General features: G+C 42.4%; 1 protein-coding gene across 10 annotated transcripts in view; it reads left to right on the top strand.

The window, feature by feature from the left end:
- The first annotated feature begins 5,168 nt into the window (after nt 1-5,168).
- The window catches only part of TAB2 (TGF-beta activated kinase 1 (MAP3K7) binding protein 2), a 147,012-nt gene continuing 136,057 nt past the window's right edge, over nt 5,169-16,123 (top strand). For 2 of the 10 annotated variants that reach the window (XM_043543120.1, XM_037894947.2), the window contains exons 1-2: nt 5,180-5,446; nt 15,772-15,850. The gene's annotated coding sequence lies outside the window, so the exon portion shown is untranslated. Of the gene's footprint in view, nt 5,481-14,998; nt 15,018-15,771; nt 15,851-16,123 lie in introns of those variants that run through there. The other 8 variants (XM_043543119.1, XM_037894948.2, XM_043543121.1 and 5 more) reach the window with 8 other exon arrangements.

Raw genomic sequence — 16,123 nt, forward strand, 5'->3', positions numbered from 1 at the left:
TAGCACTTTACATGCTCTCCTTAGAAGAATGTATTGTAGACCTCCAGTGCCTCTGGGGTTAGCAATGTAGAAGACTTCATCCTTTGATTTCTCTGCAATACAAATTGCTTTCAGGAAAATTTTCAAGTCCTACAACTTCCATTTCTCTCCCAGGTTCCCTTCTAGATTGAGTGATTCAGAGGGGTGTGTGTGTGTAAAATAAGTGATTTCGTGGTTTTTATTGCACACTGTGCTAAGGTGTATGAATTGCTGCCTGACCTGCCTTTTATTTAATAAAAACTTTGCAATTCTCCAATGAGTAATGCTCTAATATAATGCTCATTGACATCAATTAAGTCTCTTTTTTTCTTTAAGGGGAATTTGATCAGGCCTTCCAATCTGTCTCTTAGGACTTACTGGTGACTTGGCAAGGGTGACCTCTCCAACCTAATTAAGTCCTGCCACTGAAAGTAAGGGGTCTGCCATGTGAGTACAGGGATTCCCCTGCACACAGTCCATTACTGGCTTGGCACCAGCTGCCTTCTGAAGTTAATTATGGTGAAGGGGTAGTAAGTTCTTGAGGGGTGTGTAAGTTACTATAACTGCGCCTACCTGTCAACTTCTTAAGAAGAAGAAGACGAAAATTAGCAAGCTGTAGCATCCAAGGAGAGTGCACCCCAGAGTTTGGGTTATTGCCTGTTATCTGTCCAAAACCAAAAGAAATTGATTTATTTTATAGCTAGTAACAGACAAACCACGAATAAAACAGACTGAAAATGTTTTATGAAGCAATCTTCCCCCTAAAATAACTTCATATGTGTCTCTCCCTTGTCTTTCCTTTTTTATTCTCCATTTTTCTTTGCAGATGCTGATGCATCTTTTCTTGTCTCCTCCTGTTATCTGTATCTTTTTCCTTGAGGGTAATTTTAACATTTTGTTTCCTCCACGCTTTTTTAGTTTGACCTATTTACCTTCAATGCAGTGTTTTCCCCAGGAATTGAAATGAAGGGGGGTGTTCGAATTTACGGGGGGGGGGGGGGGGAGGAGAGTCAGCGCCAATGAGGGGTGAGACCGGGAGGGTGAAGGTGGGATCTGTGGCACCATAGTAAAAACTGAAAAATGTTTCATGACCATTTTATTAGTTTTAACTCATGTTTTAAAATCATCACACAAATTAAAGCTGGCTACCAAGCCTTCTATGAAGCACTACATCTATATCCTTCTTGGTTTCTTGTTATAATTTTGCTCAACTCTGTTAATGAACTTCTTGAATGCAGTGCATTCATCTTTGGTGGCTTCTTGTATGTCCGGTACTTCCATTCCTTCAATTGATATGGTCATTAGATCATTCACATGATCAGGCAGAAAGCGACTTCTTTCAGAACACAAAATTCTATTCAATGAGGCAAAAGAACGCTCAACTGTAGCTGTTGTGACTGGGAGTACCAAGAGATGAATTCATACTTCTTTCATCCCAGGAAACATAGCACAAAGATTGGGTCAAGCCACTAGTGATGATAAAAAAAGTTGAAGTCAAATCTTCATTCATTGGTCGTATGATATTCCACTCTGTGTTCAAATTCTCTATTCTGTCCTGAGCACATGGCAGCCCCATTGCTGGTAGTGCCTCACTCCACTCAACTGTCGGTGTTTTATAGGACAGGGATCTGTAAAATCTAGAAGTCGCTGTTGTAGATTTTTAAGAATCAAGTCTGTGTACTTTTTCAGTTGTCTTAACAAACACTTCTTGTCCTCTTCACTTAAGGATTCAATATAAATGCCTTCATTAGTCAATTTCAGGTCCGAAGTCTTTGCTTCTTCCAGTATATTTTCAATGGATAGCTCTCTGATTGATCCAAATGTAGCTTCTATTGCTGGACAAAGATCTACTACTGTTTTAGCAAAAAAGAAAAGGAGTACTTGTGGCACCTTAGAGACTAAGAAATTTATTTGAGCATAAGCTTTCGTGAGCTACAGCTCACTTCATCGGATGAATGGTGCATCCGATGAAGTGAGCTGTAGCTCACGAAAGCTTATGCTCAAATAAATTTCTTAGTCTCTAAGGTGCCACAAGTACTCCTTTTCTTTTTGCGAATACAGACTAACACAGCTGCTACTCTGAATACTGTTTTAGCAGATGCCTGGATGGCATTGTTTAATGACCCAAGTGGTTTCAACAGTAGACTTACAAGAGAGAGAATGGCAATAGTCTTCTCTGAACATAGTAGCAAAAGTAATCCACCAGCCTCACTACTTAGATCCATCCCATCTTGGTAGATACTTTCCAAAGCCAGTAATAACGGCTGGAGTGATTAAGACAACAGCCAAGGATCGCTCATGAGAAAGCCAGAGGGTTTTCCCAGGTTGGACTAATTTGAACTTCAGTCCCAGTGTATCTTCTATATTTTCCAAGATATTCAGTCTTTTTGGATTCTTGCTGAAAAAAGAATATAATGAAGACATTAAATTTATAGCTTTTTAAATGTCTTTTGAAGAGTCTGCAGCTCGTACTAGCGCTAGTTGGAGTAGATGGCCTCTGCAGTGTGTATAGGAGAGATTAGGGTTACACTTTTCTCTGAGCAAAGCTTGTACTCCACCATGTCTTCTAGAGAAGTTTGCAGCTCCATGAAATTCACAAGCAGCCATCTGTTTGGGGTCCAACTGACAAGCATTTAACTCTTCTAAGATGTGGGTTGTCACAGATGCAGCCAATGTGTCTTCTATAACTTGAACATCTAGAAATGCATCTACTGGCCTACCACTGACATGAAGTTAACGTACACAATGACTTAATACTTGATGCCCATTTGCATCAGTGCATTCATCAGCCACGTATGCAAATTTTTTTTGTGGTGAGAGTTCTTTACTTTTTCAACAGCTGAGTCTTTCACTGTTGCACCACATGCTTCTAGCCAGTCAGTTGAGTTTCTTGCAGAAAGATAGTGAGCATTTGCTGGTCTTGTTCAGAACCAGTGTTCAACTTCAGGATGAACAAGTGATAATGCAGTTAACATTGACCTCCAGTTTGTATATGTGGTATCTCTTGCTTAAATAGAAAGTATGATGCCATACCCATGTTTGTTCACATGAACTATGTTGTGTCTCCAGCATTCTTAACAGCTTCATTAACACTCACCGGTGTTGTCCTTGGTCAATGGAGACTCACAGTTCAGCGGTGCTTTCACATGAGTTCACCTCCCAGGTTGGGGGCAAGAAGGCACCTTGCTCATTCCTCCAGCTGCTCACTGTTCGCTCTGGCCACTATTGTTCATTGTGCCACTGTTCACTCCATCGCTCTGTTGCCAATGGCCCTGTGCCATCACCTTCTGTTGCCACCTGCCACTGTGACCTCTGCTAGTTGGTCTCTTGAGGTTCCACCCAGCTCTCGGTGTGTTCAGCTGAGCTTTCAGTGGGGGAACCTCAGACTGGGCCGTCTCTTCCACAGAAACACTGTCCCACAGCAGGTCTAAGCACTTAAACCTGATTTCAGATGTAGTGGTCACTTAACAAAACAAAAGACTATCTATGGAGCCTAATCAGCTCTGTCTTTAAACAGTGGAGAGGGGCAGGTCAAATCGTACTTGTGACTCAGGGAGACCATCAACCAAAACACCTGTCCCTACCCTCTCTCTTGATGCCCTCAATCAGCACAGGCTAAGTACAGTTCTACTGCCCTTTACTCATACAATAAAAATAACAACATTTCATTAGCCCCCCACCCCGCATTCAAGTGATTTGTAACCCAACCCCAGCCAAAATCTATCACTTAAGCAACACAGCTCTGTTGCTGGATACCTAGGTAGATTACAATACAATCTGGTCCTGAAGCCTTTCCCACCAGCCCCTAGCTCATCACTAGCTGTCAGGGAAAGCTCATTTAGACTTTGCTTACAAATCATAATTTGAAATTATTAGGTTGGCCAACATCACTGAAATGAAGGCACTGACATTGTCATAAAAAACAACAGCTGTATAAGGAAGCTAGTCTATGTTTATACTTTTCAAATCTATTATACTTTTTCAGATACATGTATTTTATCATACACTGTATATGCTTTTAAAGTGTGTATTAATGTTTCAATTTCAATTCAAATTTCCAAACAATCACTAAACTGGCAACACTGCATGTAACTAGTTCAAAAAACTGGGGGGGGGGGCTGTTGGGGAAATTGAGGGGGGGGGTCGTCTTCTCCCCCTCTGCACCCCTTTTCATTTATCTACCGTTCTCTTTCCATTCAACTTTCCTTGGTCCTCTCTCTCACTCCCTCTCCTTCTCCCTGTACGGCTACTAAGTCCCAGGTATGCACCAGGACTGTACACAGAAACTGCAATTCCTCTTGCAGTGGTGCCTGGATTCGGGCAGTCAAGTGCCCTTAGCACCTCTCTCTCTGCTCCCAAAGCCGACTTCAGCAGGAGACAGCGGTGGTGGCTACTGCATCTGGTAAGGAGGGACGAGGCCAAGAGCCCAAGTGAAGTGGGAGAAGCACAGAGTGCGAAGGGGGTGTGAGCGTGGCTCTGCCGGTGTGCCCCGCACCTCGAAAGGGGAAAGCACAGGGCAGGCACGAGAGGATGAGGGCTGGAAAAGGTGGAGAGAAGCGGAAGGGGAAATCACTTGCATAACTGCATGAAGTTCGCATGTTGGACAACATTTGACAGCGCTGGGCTGCCCTTTCTCACTGGAAACCGGCTGGGGGCCAGCCGACCACAGGGGGGCTGAGACGCTCCGAGCGCTGCCCGCGTGTGCCAGCCCGACCCTGAGGCAGCCCCGGCCACGCCGGGGCCAGTCGCTCTGGGTCCGGGGGGCGGGGGGGCGGCGCTCGGAGCTAGCGCCGGGGGAGGGGTGCCGGGGTCCACCGCGCCTCGCTGGTTTGTCTTTACACCGCTCCGAGAGCAGGAGCGCCGTGTCTGTAGCTGCGCCCCGGGCCCTTGGGGGGGTGACCGCCGGGGGGGGCCTTCGTCTCCCAAGCGCTCCCCTCTGGGGCACTTGGCAGCCCCAGGAGCTACCTCCTGTGAGGGAGGGGCCGTGGGGGGGGTGCCCCGCCCCCGCGGGCTCTTTCACACCCAGGCTATTCCCAGCGCCGCACGAGTCGCCGCGCTCTTTCGCCCAAGCGGCCAGGCGCCGCTGCCCCGCCCCCCCGCTCCCGTTAGCACTCGGGGCAGCTCTCGCGGTGTTTGGCGGCCGCCATATTGTGTGACACTATTTTGATTTGGGAGCGCAGCGAGGGGGGGGGACGGGAGCGACGCGGAGCCGGAGCGGTTCCAGCTGAGGACGGGAGCGGCGCCCGCAGACACCCGCCCACCCCGAGCCTCCCGCTTCTCCCGCCCGCGGCGGTGGCGGCGGCAGCTTGGACCTTCCCCCCCCCCCCCCAGCGGCGGAGCAGCAGCGGCGGCGGGAGGCTGCGGGGCGGCTCTGAGGTGTCCCCCCTGCCGGGAGGCGGCGGCGCTGGTGGTGGCGGCGGCTGCTGAGGTGGGGGAGGAGGAGGAGGAGGAGGAGGAGGAGGGTAAGGCTGACCCCGCCGAGGCGGGCCTGGCGGTTGCTCCCCTCCCGGGGGGCAGCTCGGCCCGCAGGCCTGAGAGGGGTAGGGGCTCCTCCCGGGCCAGCCCCTGGCCCGGCTCCCCGGCCAGCCATCAGCGGCCAGGGAAGCTGAGGCCTCTGCACGGGGGAGGGGGCTGTCGGTGGAGGGAGCAGCCCCCAGCGCAGTGTGCGAGACAGGGGCACGAAGCGGCCGCCCCGCCGGCCATGGGGCTGCCGCCCGGCGGGGGATCCGGGGCGGGATGGAAACTATTTCCCTTGGCACGTCTCTGCTGCCTTCCTTGAAGTGGAAGGGATTGGGTCCGGGGGGGGGGAGGGTGGCGGCCCTGCCCCTGCCCCTGCCCCTGCCCCGCATCGGAGTGCGAAGGGGGTGTGAGTGTGGCTCTGCCGGTGTGCCCCGCAACGAGATGCGGGGCATGAGGGAGACCCCGTCCTGCATCTAGCTGTAGAAATTGCTGCCTCCAACCAAAGAAGGAAACGGATTAGCGTTCAAAAGCGCTTGTTTTGGTGTTGGGGGAGAGGTTGATGCCAAATAGCTGACAGGTGTCTGTTTGCTGAGATATTGTGCTGTTTGGGTTTGTGTCCAGAGTGTCAGAGGTGTGATTTGTGTGTGTGCTGTCTACATTGTCTTTGCAGGATTTGGTTGTGTTTTCCATATGTAGTATATGTGGGAGGTTAGTTTCCAGTTTTAAAGTTAATTCAATTGTGAAGAAGAAATTCATGAAATCTTTCTAATAAGAGGGGTTTCTGACACGGTTGCTTGAGACAGTTTATCTTTTGCCCTGTTATAGGATCCCTGTTATAGGATTATCGAGAGGTATCTAATATGGAGCTTCATTCATTGAAAGGCATTTAGTAACATTCTAAACAGTAAAAAGAACAGGAGTACTTGTGGCACCTTAGAGACCAACTACTTTATTTGAGCATAAGCTTTCGTGAGCTACAGCTCACTTCTGAAATTTATTTGAGCATAAGCTTTCGTGAGCTACAGCTCACTTCTGAAATTTATTTGAGCATAAGCTTTCGTGAGCTACAGCTCACTTGCATACGATGAAGTGAGCTGTAGCTCACAAAAGCTTATGCTCATGCTCAAATAAATTTATTAGTCTCTAAGGTGCCACAAGTACTCCTTTTCTTTTTGGGAATACAGACTAACACGGCTGCTACTCTGAATTCTAAACAGTGAATCGTATTCAGATTTTACGCTCTTTGGGCAGGGACCATCTCATGCATTTTTACAGCACCTAAGACGTGATGAATGTCACTAGGCAGTACTCTAATATTACTACTAAAGTCCTGGCTTTGTTCTGTAGAACACACTTAAGGTGTCAAATGCCTATTTTAGCCATCTTAGACAAAATGGGTGGTGGCTTGAGGTTTGCCAGAAGCTGTGAATGGGTGACAGGGGATGGATCACTTGATGGTTAGCTGTTCTGTTCATTTCCTCTGGGGAACCTAGCATTGGCCACTGTGGGAAGACAGGATACTGGGCTAGATGGACCTTTGGTCTGACCCAGTATGGCCGTTCTTTTGATAGACTAGATAAAATAATGTTGTCATTTCCAAACTTTGGCTTTGAAAAGAATATACTGTACACAGTTTTTAGCAAATTCAGGTTGGGGATATATTTGGTATTGAATTAATAAATACAGAATCACTGTATTAGAGTGTGCTACATCATGCTTTTGGATTCTGTATAAACTAAACTTAAGCCTCACCTATACTGGGAATTGACTATATTTTCAGCAATCTGGAACCAGTGTGCACTAATCATTGGCCACCATTTGCTGAAATAAGTGTTAATCGCCAGTGTAGACAAGGTCAAAAATAGTAATTTACTGGAGGAGCAAGTATATTTAAATGCATTTATTTTTTATCTGGATCACCTGTAGAATGCTTTGATTCTGGGGCTTGACAAATCCAGTCTCTTCTTATGTGCTGTTGGCAAATGTAATGCTTCCCTTGACACACTATACTTGAAAGATTAGACCTATGTCATCAATTTCCATTAATTTAAAGAGTTGTTACTTTTGGTAACAACCAATCAAGAGGTTAAACTACCCAGTACTGTCATTTCAAGTCTGTGGGGGGCCTAAACTACAACAGAATGAAAACTGAACTGCTTCTTGTCCATTTTCTCTGTTAGGCATAGGGTTCTGAATAGCAGCAGTGAAAACTGACAAGAATTGGGCCAATTTCATGCTGCTACTTCATGGGAGATCTAAAATAGTAAAAGAAGCAGGCACTGAAGCTGTAGGGATGATCCAAAACAAAGGAGCCCCCTTCATCTCATAGCAGCCAGAAGCTTGGGTCATGCTAGAGCAGAAGAGAAACATTCTCTGTCATACCAATTTCAGAGTAGCAGCCGTGTTGGTCTGTATCCATAAAAAGAAAAGGAGTACTAGTCTCTAAAGTGCCACAAGTACTCCTTTTCTTTTGTCATACCAATGAAGAGGGTGGAGGAAGGGGCAGTGTAGCAGAAACATTCCTCACACCAGTTTTTAAAGACACTACGATGGAGCTGGGGGAATATGAAGAGAATAATGTTCTTCCTTTCCAGCAGCCAGATAAGTCAGAAGGAGGGCAAGGGGATTTGAAATTTCCTACATCTACAATCTGGAGGTTGATATAAAAGATAGTTTCTGAACCGGGTCGAGAGGCAGCACCCTGGTAGGAATCCCAGCACCCTATTCCTTTCCAGCTTAGTAGATGACTAGTACATTTTTCAAGACCCATTGAGTTAAATTTGTCATTTATTCAACAGATTATTCTTGGCTAATCTTTATATTTTATATGCTAATAAGTTTTAAAAGCTTTTGGCAAACTACTTGAGTATGAGAATATAAGTATTCAAATTGCAAAACAAGGTTGCTTTTTACCCTGTTGAAAATTCCTCTCTGGTACTATGAGCATTTATGGTTGGAAACATTGGAAGAAATAAGTCTGTCAGGTATGATCTAGAGCTTCTGAGATAAGTATAAACTTAAGACTGAGAGATCACAGAGCTTTTTTTTGTTCTTGAGCTAGTACAAACAGAATATTGAGTGCTGTTGGTGTTTTTACAGGAAATAGAACAAAAATTCCAATGATTCAGAACTTGTAGGTGTTTTAAAAAAGTTTTATACTTAAAGTTAAAATAATAAAGTGATCAAAATGAAAGTTAAGCTGATTCCAGTGGCATATACTGTTTTCACAAGATTTTTCTTTTCAGTTGTGTGTTGGAATTATCTTTCATTTAAAAGTGTACACTTCCTATTTAAAAAGAAAAGGAGTACTTGTGGCACCTTAGAGACTAGCAAACTTATTTGAGCATACGCTTTCGTGAGCTACAGCTCACTTCATCCATCCGATGAAGTGAGCTGTAGCTCACGAAAGCTTATGCTCAAATAAATTTGCTAGTCTCTAAGGTGCCACAAGTACTCCTTTTCTTTTTGCGGATACAGACTAACACGGCTGCTACTCTTAAACTTCCTATTTAGAGACTTGACAGGACAGATCCTAAAAAACCTCTTGGGTCATAGTTGGTAAACCAGTCCTGATTAGATGTTATATTCCTAGATGCTGCTTTTTAAATAACCCTGTGGCATAGGGAGTAAGCCATCCAATTCTCCACCTGATGTTGGTTTTTGAGTATTGATTCTGGTTGGTAGCATTAAGATGATATTTAGAATTGTAGGACTGGAAGGAATCTTGAGAGGTCATCTAGTTCAGTCTCCTGCACTCATGGCTGGACTAAGTATTATCTAGAAGACCATCCCTGACAGGTGGTATCTAACCTGCTCTTAAAAATCTCCAATTATGGAGTTCTACAACCTTCCTAGGCAATTTATTCCAGTGCTTAACTGTCCTGACAGGAAGTTTTCCTAATGTCCAACCTAAACAGCCCTATTTCATTAAAATAGTACTTAGGTTTGATCTTTCTTGGGAGGGTGAAGAGAAGAAACCAAACCATGAAAAATGTCAATCTTGTCGTGGGCTAATGGTATTTGTAGGTCTGCCTTTCTTGAATGCTTTTAGTAGAATTAGGAGACGTCTTTATATTCAGCTGAGTCAGTGAACTCTAATTGCAGTGCAGAAAATACGCAAGCAAGTATACAAATGGTCACTAACCATTCTTTCTAAGCATATGTTATGTTTTGGTCAGCTCTGGGTGTCACTTATTCAGTTATACCACATTGTAGTCAACTAGGGCTAAATTACTTAACACGATTGATTTGGTGAAACCTGACCATGCAGTGTGTTTATGGTCTTGTGGTATTTCTGGAACTTTGTGTCCACTGTTGAATGAAGTGTGTTTCTAGTCAAAGAACAGTAAACTCATCTTAAGAGATTTTGTCTTTTTAGAAAATTTTAGAAATTGAGATGGGAAGCAACCATATTATACACTTCATCTTGCTGGCAGAGCAAGCACTCCAGTATAACGTGCTCAGTAGTTTATTTTAGTTAGAAACTTATAGTACATTTCAGTGACAGAGCAAAAACAACTTCTGGTCTTGAATATAATCAGTACTTCATTTTTAGAAAAATATTATATATTATCAGTTTTTTTAGCAATATGGAAAATGTGCATCTCCTTTATATTTAGAGCATAGATGAAGATCAAATTTCACTTTCTTTAATGAGCAGTTTAAAACTTGCTCAAATCCTAGTAGCAACATGTGTGGAATTTAATTTTTCACGTGTCTAACTTCAGGAAAATTAATGTTTCAGAATGGACAGCATTTCTGCTGTGCTTAGTAGCTAATGTATGTAAGAGCTTTGATTTAGGAGTAGAAATTAGTATAAAATACTTCAAAGAAAGTTGTGTATCAAACTGGCAGAGAGTAAAGTTAGAGGTCTAAAAATCTGTTAAATATAATCAGTTACTGTATTGCTCAATTTCCTTTTGTTTACAAAAAGAAAACTACAAGAATTATCAAACTAGTTTCTATACCTATTGGCTTAGATACTTGTATGGCCTCCATCACTCAAAATATTAGTGCCTATCCAAGTATTTTAAAAATAGAAATAACAAATAAACTTATGTAAGCTTAGAATTCAATCTCAGCTTTCTCATTTAGTTGTATCTTAAAATATATTGATCTATTTGCAGATCTATTTTACAGAAAACAAGTTTTTCAGTAAATGACTGTAAATGCTGAAAAGCTTAGCACTGCAGGCATTTTGGGGCACTTGTCCAAGAGCTGATTTATGTGCACTTTCCCAACATCCTTGTATTTGTGAAATATTTCAATAGTAGTGCAAAGCTGATAAGTGAGGATGCAGACATTAGAGATTTCTTTGTTGGTGTGTAAAAATACTTATCACTTATCTACACTGCTGTTTTTGAGAGCAGTCTTTCACAGATGACTGCTGTTCCAAACCAGTCCTTGGAATCATTGTTATAAATTTGTATACCAATTCCTAAATAATTCTCTAATCTAAGAAATGGGTCACCAGCCATTGCCAATTTTTTATGTATAGTAAGTTGAAATAGAGCAGCAATTGATACAAGATAAATCCTATAAGTAACCAAACATGAGATATATGGAGGTGACCAGACTGTGGTCTCTGAACCTCCAGTGCTCATGTTACACCACTTGCACAGTTTTAAGTAGTGTAGTGGAAATTTTCATATGTGAAATTGGGCGCAGTAGTTGACATTCATTTACATACCTTTTCTGTCTGCTGTTCCCATGGGTTAGTAATGGGGCGGAGATGGATCCATCCCATAAATCATTTAAGAAGTGTTTGTAGTAAAGTTTTTTGTTGTTGTTTTTTTAAACCAGAAAAGAAAGAAAGCAGTTTTGTAATGAGTAAATTTCCTGAAGATACAGGCCAGTTCCACTGTTACTCTTGCCCAAAATGTTTGGTCTGCTAATCTAACACTTAGGGTATGATGTGTTTTCACTGCAGAAAAGATGTTTTCAACTCAAGTTAAAATAGCAGTGAAGACATAGAAACTTGGCTTTTAATTTAGGTTAGCAGCTTGATTTCAACTCCAGGGTCTACTATAAGCTTTAACTCACCACTTTACTAAATCTCAAATGAATTATCAGTTTGTATACTTTCAAATAATGGGCAAAATTGGAACTTTTGTATACTTCAATGAATCATGAAAGAAACATTTTTAACAAAATTATCTGTAAATGTAAGTAATAGGAGAAAGCAATGGGCAAGAACTTGTTGGCAGACACTACCAAGTTTGCCTCAGCAAGTATCAAAGTATCTACTCTTAGTGGATGTTGCTCCCTGCTGGGGAAAATGCTTTCACCATTATCACTCTATATTTGTCGATGAAGAAAGGAGAGAGAGATGTGTAGTATAAATCTAGTGTCAGGGTCAAGAAAAAAAATGTACATGGGCTATCTGCTCAGTCACACAAGGAACAGACCTGAGAGAGCAGCTCTGAAGCAGGGACTCAAAAAATGCATTTGCTATTGATGTGTGCAGTTTATGGCTTGGTATAGTGAACCAACACTTTCCCCTCTGTCAGTCTTCCCTGTCCTACACATTGGCAGGTTCCAGTGGTGAATGCTTTTTTTGAGAGAGTCTGGTCTATAAATCTCCCATTGCATAGTTTGTAATTATTTAGCTGACTTACCCAGTCTCCTGTTATGTCCTTAAAAAGGTATATTGTACCTTTGAAAACTTCTTTTTAACAACTTCAACAAAAATTGAATGGGATATGAAAACTATACCCTATAGGAACTAACAGCTTAAATACAAGCTGCAGCCTCTAATTATTAGGAAGAGTGGTCTCTTCAGAAGAATTATTCAGAAGGAAATACCACACTTTTTCTGATCAGAGTAAATATTTTTAAAGAAGTTTTGTTATCAATCTGCTGCTTCATGAGCTGTGACTAGTTAATGTGCTCAGCCTGATGAGTGACTCCTGTTTTCCTGAAAGTTGTTTTTTACTTACTTATTTGTTTGTTTAAAAAGGCTTTCTACAGGGTCACAAGACCAGGGTTTGAAAAATTTCCCTAACACTAGCTCAACAGCCAAGTCTATTGGTCCACGTGAAAAAAGTGCATTGCCACTCCCGATGGAAAAACAAACAAACAAAAATGCTCAGGCAATGCAAAGGAATAAGGCACTTGTGCATTGTATGTAACTGTAGCATTTGTCAATCAAAAATCTGTTTAATAACCTTTTTTTTAAAAGTAACTCCCTGCCTCTTGTGCTCTTCTTATACTTTTTTCTGGCTTCATTCCACACTCTCTCCTACTATAGGTTATGTAATATTGTGAGTATAGCGTTACCTAATTTTTCCTTTTCTCTGTATCTTGTGTTCTTTCTTTTCTGTATTGTATTCCGTATTCTCTCCCCAAACTTTGTTGTGTTCTTTGTCTCACAATTCTAATCTGTCTCCTCTGTCTCTTCCTCTGTTGCACATCTCTCCTCACATTCACATCTCTATACTGTTATACACCTTCATCCAGTTCATGCGCATCTCTCTCCCCTCATACTTACCAGTTAAAACAGTAATGGACTTTGATTTCCTCTTTCTGATGAAAGAGCAGTGGTTCCAACCGTTCTGCTCTCCTACTCCCATCTTAAACAAATGGGACTGGCCCCTGGAATGTTCTTTCATGCTCTTCCTTCCTTTTAAAGGAGCAATAGTAGCCCCTATGCAGCCCTACTCCCATGCTTGCTCTCTTCCCGTAGGGGGAGGAAGCTAGGAGTGGCAAAGGCTTTGTTCGCTGGCCTCATTCAGTTCGTTCACCTGCTCCAACTTTTAACTTTCCCTGAATTGGGCAAATGGATTATTTTTTCAAGCCCAGCCTGTAGTCTGCCTTAGGGTATACCTCCATGAGGAATCTCAGTGAATCCCCCACCAGTATTAGCACTGATGGAACTCCGAGTGTAGATGAGGCTTCTGTATCTGAATCAGTTTTTAACTTCACTGCTAGATTAAGTTGACAGGATGGTAGTTAGAGGTATTTTTGAAAAATTGTCTGTGTGAAACAGTTGTTTTCAACATTGTCTTATGAAGATGCCTCAAATTAGTATTTTGGTGCTTGTCTCTTCCCACATATTTGTTCCACTTTTGTTTTACTTTAGAAGTTTAAGGGATATTGAGTTTGGCCTTCGGTAAAACAAGGGAAGAGCTTGTGGGTCTCTGAAGATATATTGGTTTAGGTTGGATGTTAGGAGAAACTTTTTCACTAGGAGGGTGGTGAAGCACTGGAATGCATTACCTAGGGAGGTGGTGGAATCTCCTTGCTTAGAAGTTTTCAAGGTCACGCTTGACAAAGCCCTGGCTGGGATGATTTAGTTGGGGATTGGTCCTGCTTTGATCAGGGGGTTGGACTAGATGATCTTGTGAGGTCCCTTCCAACCCTGATAGTCTGTTTTATTTTGAGCTGTCATGCTAAATGACATTGTGGAAATTATTTTGTATAACATTTTGCAATCAGCCAGAGGCCTTGACTAGGATGGAGCCCCATTGTGCTAGGCACTATACAAACATATAGTAAATAAGTCTCTGCCCCAAAAAGGCTTACAGTCTTGTTGAATAACATCGTCATCCTTTATCCAAAGTATTTATTGGGTGTTGAGGGTAAATAGACTTTAAAATAAAAAGTGGATTTTAAACAGTCACACTACTTAGCTACTAAGCTTTCAGCTGTTGTAATGACTAAATACCATTAGTTCTCCAGTGACCTTAAGCCATATCTACCCAGGGAATTTTTACAAAAAAGCATTACTAATTCCTGTTCATAGCACTGTTAATAGCATTGGTAGCTGTAGTGCAGCTGGCTGTCTGGTAACAGTTTTCAGCAGTGTCTTGACACACTGCTGCCATGTAATCATGCTGAGCGATGTTAACTATGACATAGCGATGTTGGAGTCTGGTTGCACTTCATGTGGTTTCATGTGTAGATAGGGCTTTGGAATAGAAATTAAGGTTGACCAAAAGGTGGTGAATCTTGAGCCGCTCTCCTATGACTTGTCACTGAGAAGCCCTGGGTTGAATTAAGAACTTGACTGACCAGCAAATTTTAAATCTGGTTAAACTGTACTGTTATCTTAGAGGCAGTGCTTGAAGTCAGTGGGGGAGGGAGGAAGTGTGGTGGAACACAGTTCCTTCTTCTTTATAAACAGCAGACTTTGTCTTCATTTCTCAGGCTTGAGGGAGTGCATTTCTCTCAGGGTTCCCGTTTCTTAGTGGCTGGTGAGGTGAGGACTTGCCAAGCAGAGGAATCTGAATTGTGAACAAGAGGAATTGCTATTGCCTGGCTGGGAAATTTCTGGTCCTTCAAGCCTTCTTCCCAGTAGGAGGAACAGCAGCATCAACTGATCAGAGACAAAGTCCTTATCTGTCTCTTCTACAAAAGTTTTCGATTAACAGGTCCAAGAGGAGGAGAGGATAGAAGAGCAGACACCAAATCCTTCAGCAGTTCCCTTCCTCTCTCCACATTCCAGAGAGGCAATATTCCAGGATTCCTGTAACAGTCTGTTATCTCCCTCTCCCTTCGATGTCCTGTAGAGAAGTGGATGTGGGGTTAAGTAAATTTAGGTGAGGTAAAAGAATGTAGGTTTACATGGGAACAAGGATATATGATTACAACTATCTTGGAGGGGCCAAATGATAATGGAGGAGTGAATTTTAGGGAAATCCAACTCAAAAAAACAAACCAGAAGAGGAGGTAGGGAAAACAGTGGAGTAATAAAAGGAAGACGACGTACAGAAAACTTAGTAGACACTAAATAATACATTTTAAAATTATTGTAGCTTGGTGCTGAAATATTACAATAAAAATACTCAGTATAAATGTGAGGAGGAGTGCATGGTTGTGTGTGGCAGAGAGTTAGGGAGAAATGCACAGTCTCCAGTATTTCTATTGCTAGGATGGGAAAATAACTTGCCCTGAGCCTGCTTTTTTGGTTTCTTTGGTTTCTTTATTAGCCTCTAACTTGCCTCTGAAAACTTACAAATACTAGATAACTTAACTTCTTTGTGTTCATAAAATGTCTTTTTTGAACTATCGTAACATTTTCTAAAATGCAGCCAATTATATCTTTTTAAAAAATGAAGGGGAAGGGTGCTCAGACCCTCTGTTTGTTTGGTTTTTTTGTAGCAATTTCTGTTCTCGATCCCTGTCAAATTGAAATTATAGCATTTATAAGAATCGATGTGTGGAGTATCAGAGATATGTGCCCTTCCCTTCACAGCAGGGTGCGTACACGCACAATTGCACGCAGTTTGTCTTGCTTGGTTGGCCCTTTGTCTGAACTCCTTTCAGCTACATTTCTTTTTCCCTTTCCCATAGTGCAGCACATCACCACAAGATGATGCAGTGCCACATCACAACATTACTTTGAGACCTGTCACCAAGACCACCAAAACTGGTGAGCTTCGCCTCCTGCTTTTATCTACTTTAACTACTGTTCAGAGGAGTTCTGGAACATTAGCTAAACTGCCTTCTGGCTTATTCATTGACCTTTGAAAGTGACAGAAATATTGTAAAGGAAAAAAGCAATATTTTTGTCACACATTTAATTAAAATATTGTAAATATTAGGGCCCTCTTGATTTTTTTTCAATTTGTTGCTGCTACTTAGGAATCTGTCAACTATTGTTGAAGCAGTTTTTCATGAAGTGATCTTTGAAATAGAGGTCTGA

This window comes from Chelonia mydas, chromosome 3 (assembly GCF_015237465.2).
Source record: "Chelonia mydas isolate rCheMyd1 chromosome 3, rCheMyd1.pri.v2, whole genome shotgun sequence".
NCBI lineage: Eukaryota > Metazoa > Chordata > Testudines > Cheloniidae > Chelonia > Chelonia mydas.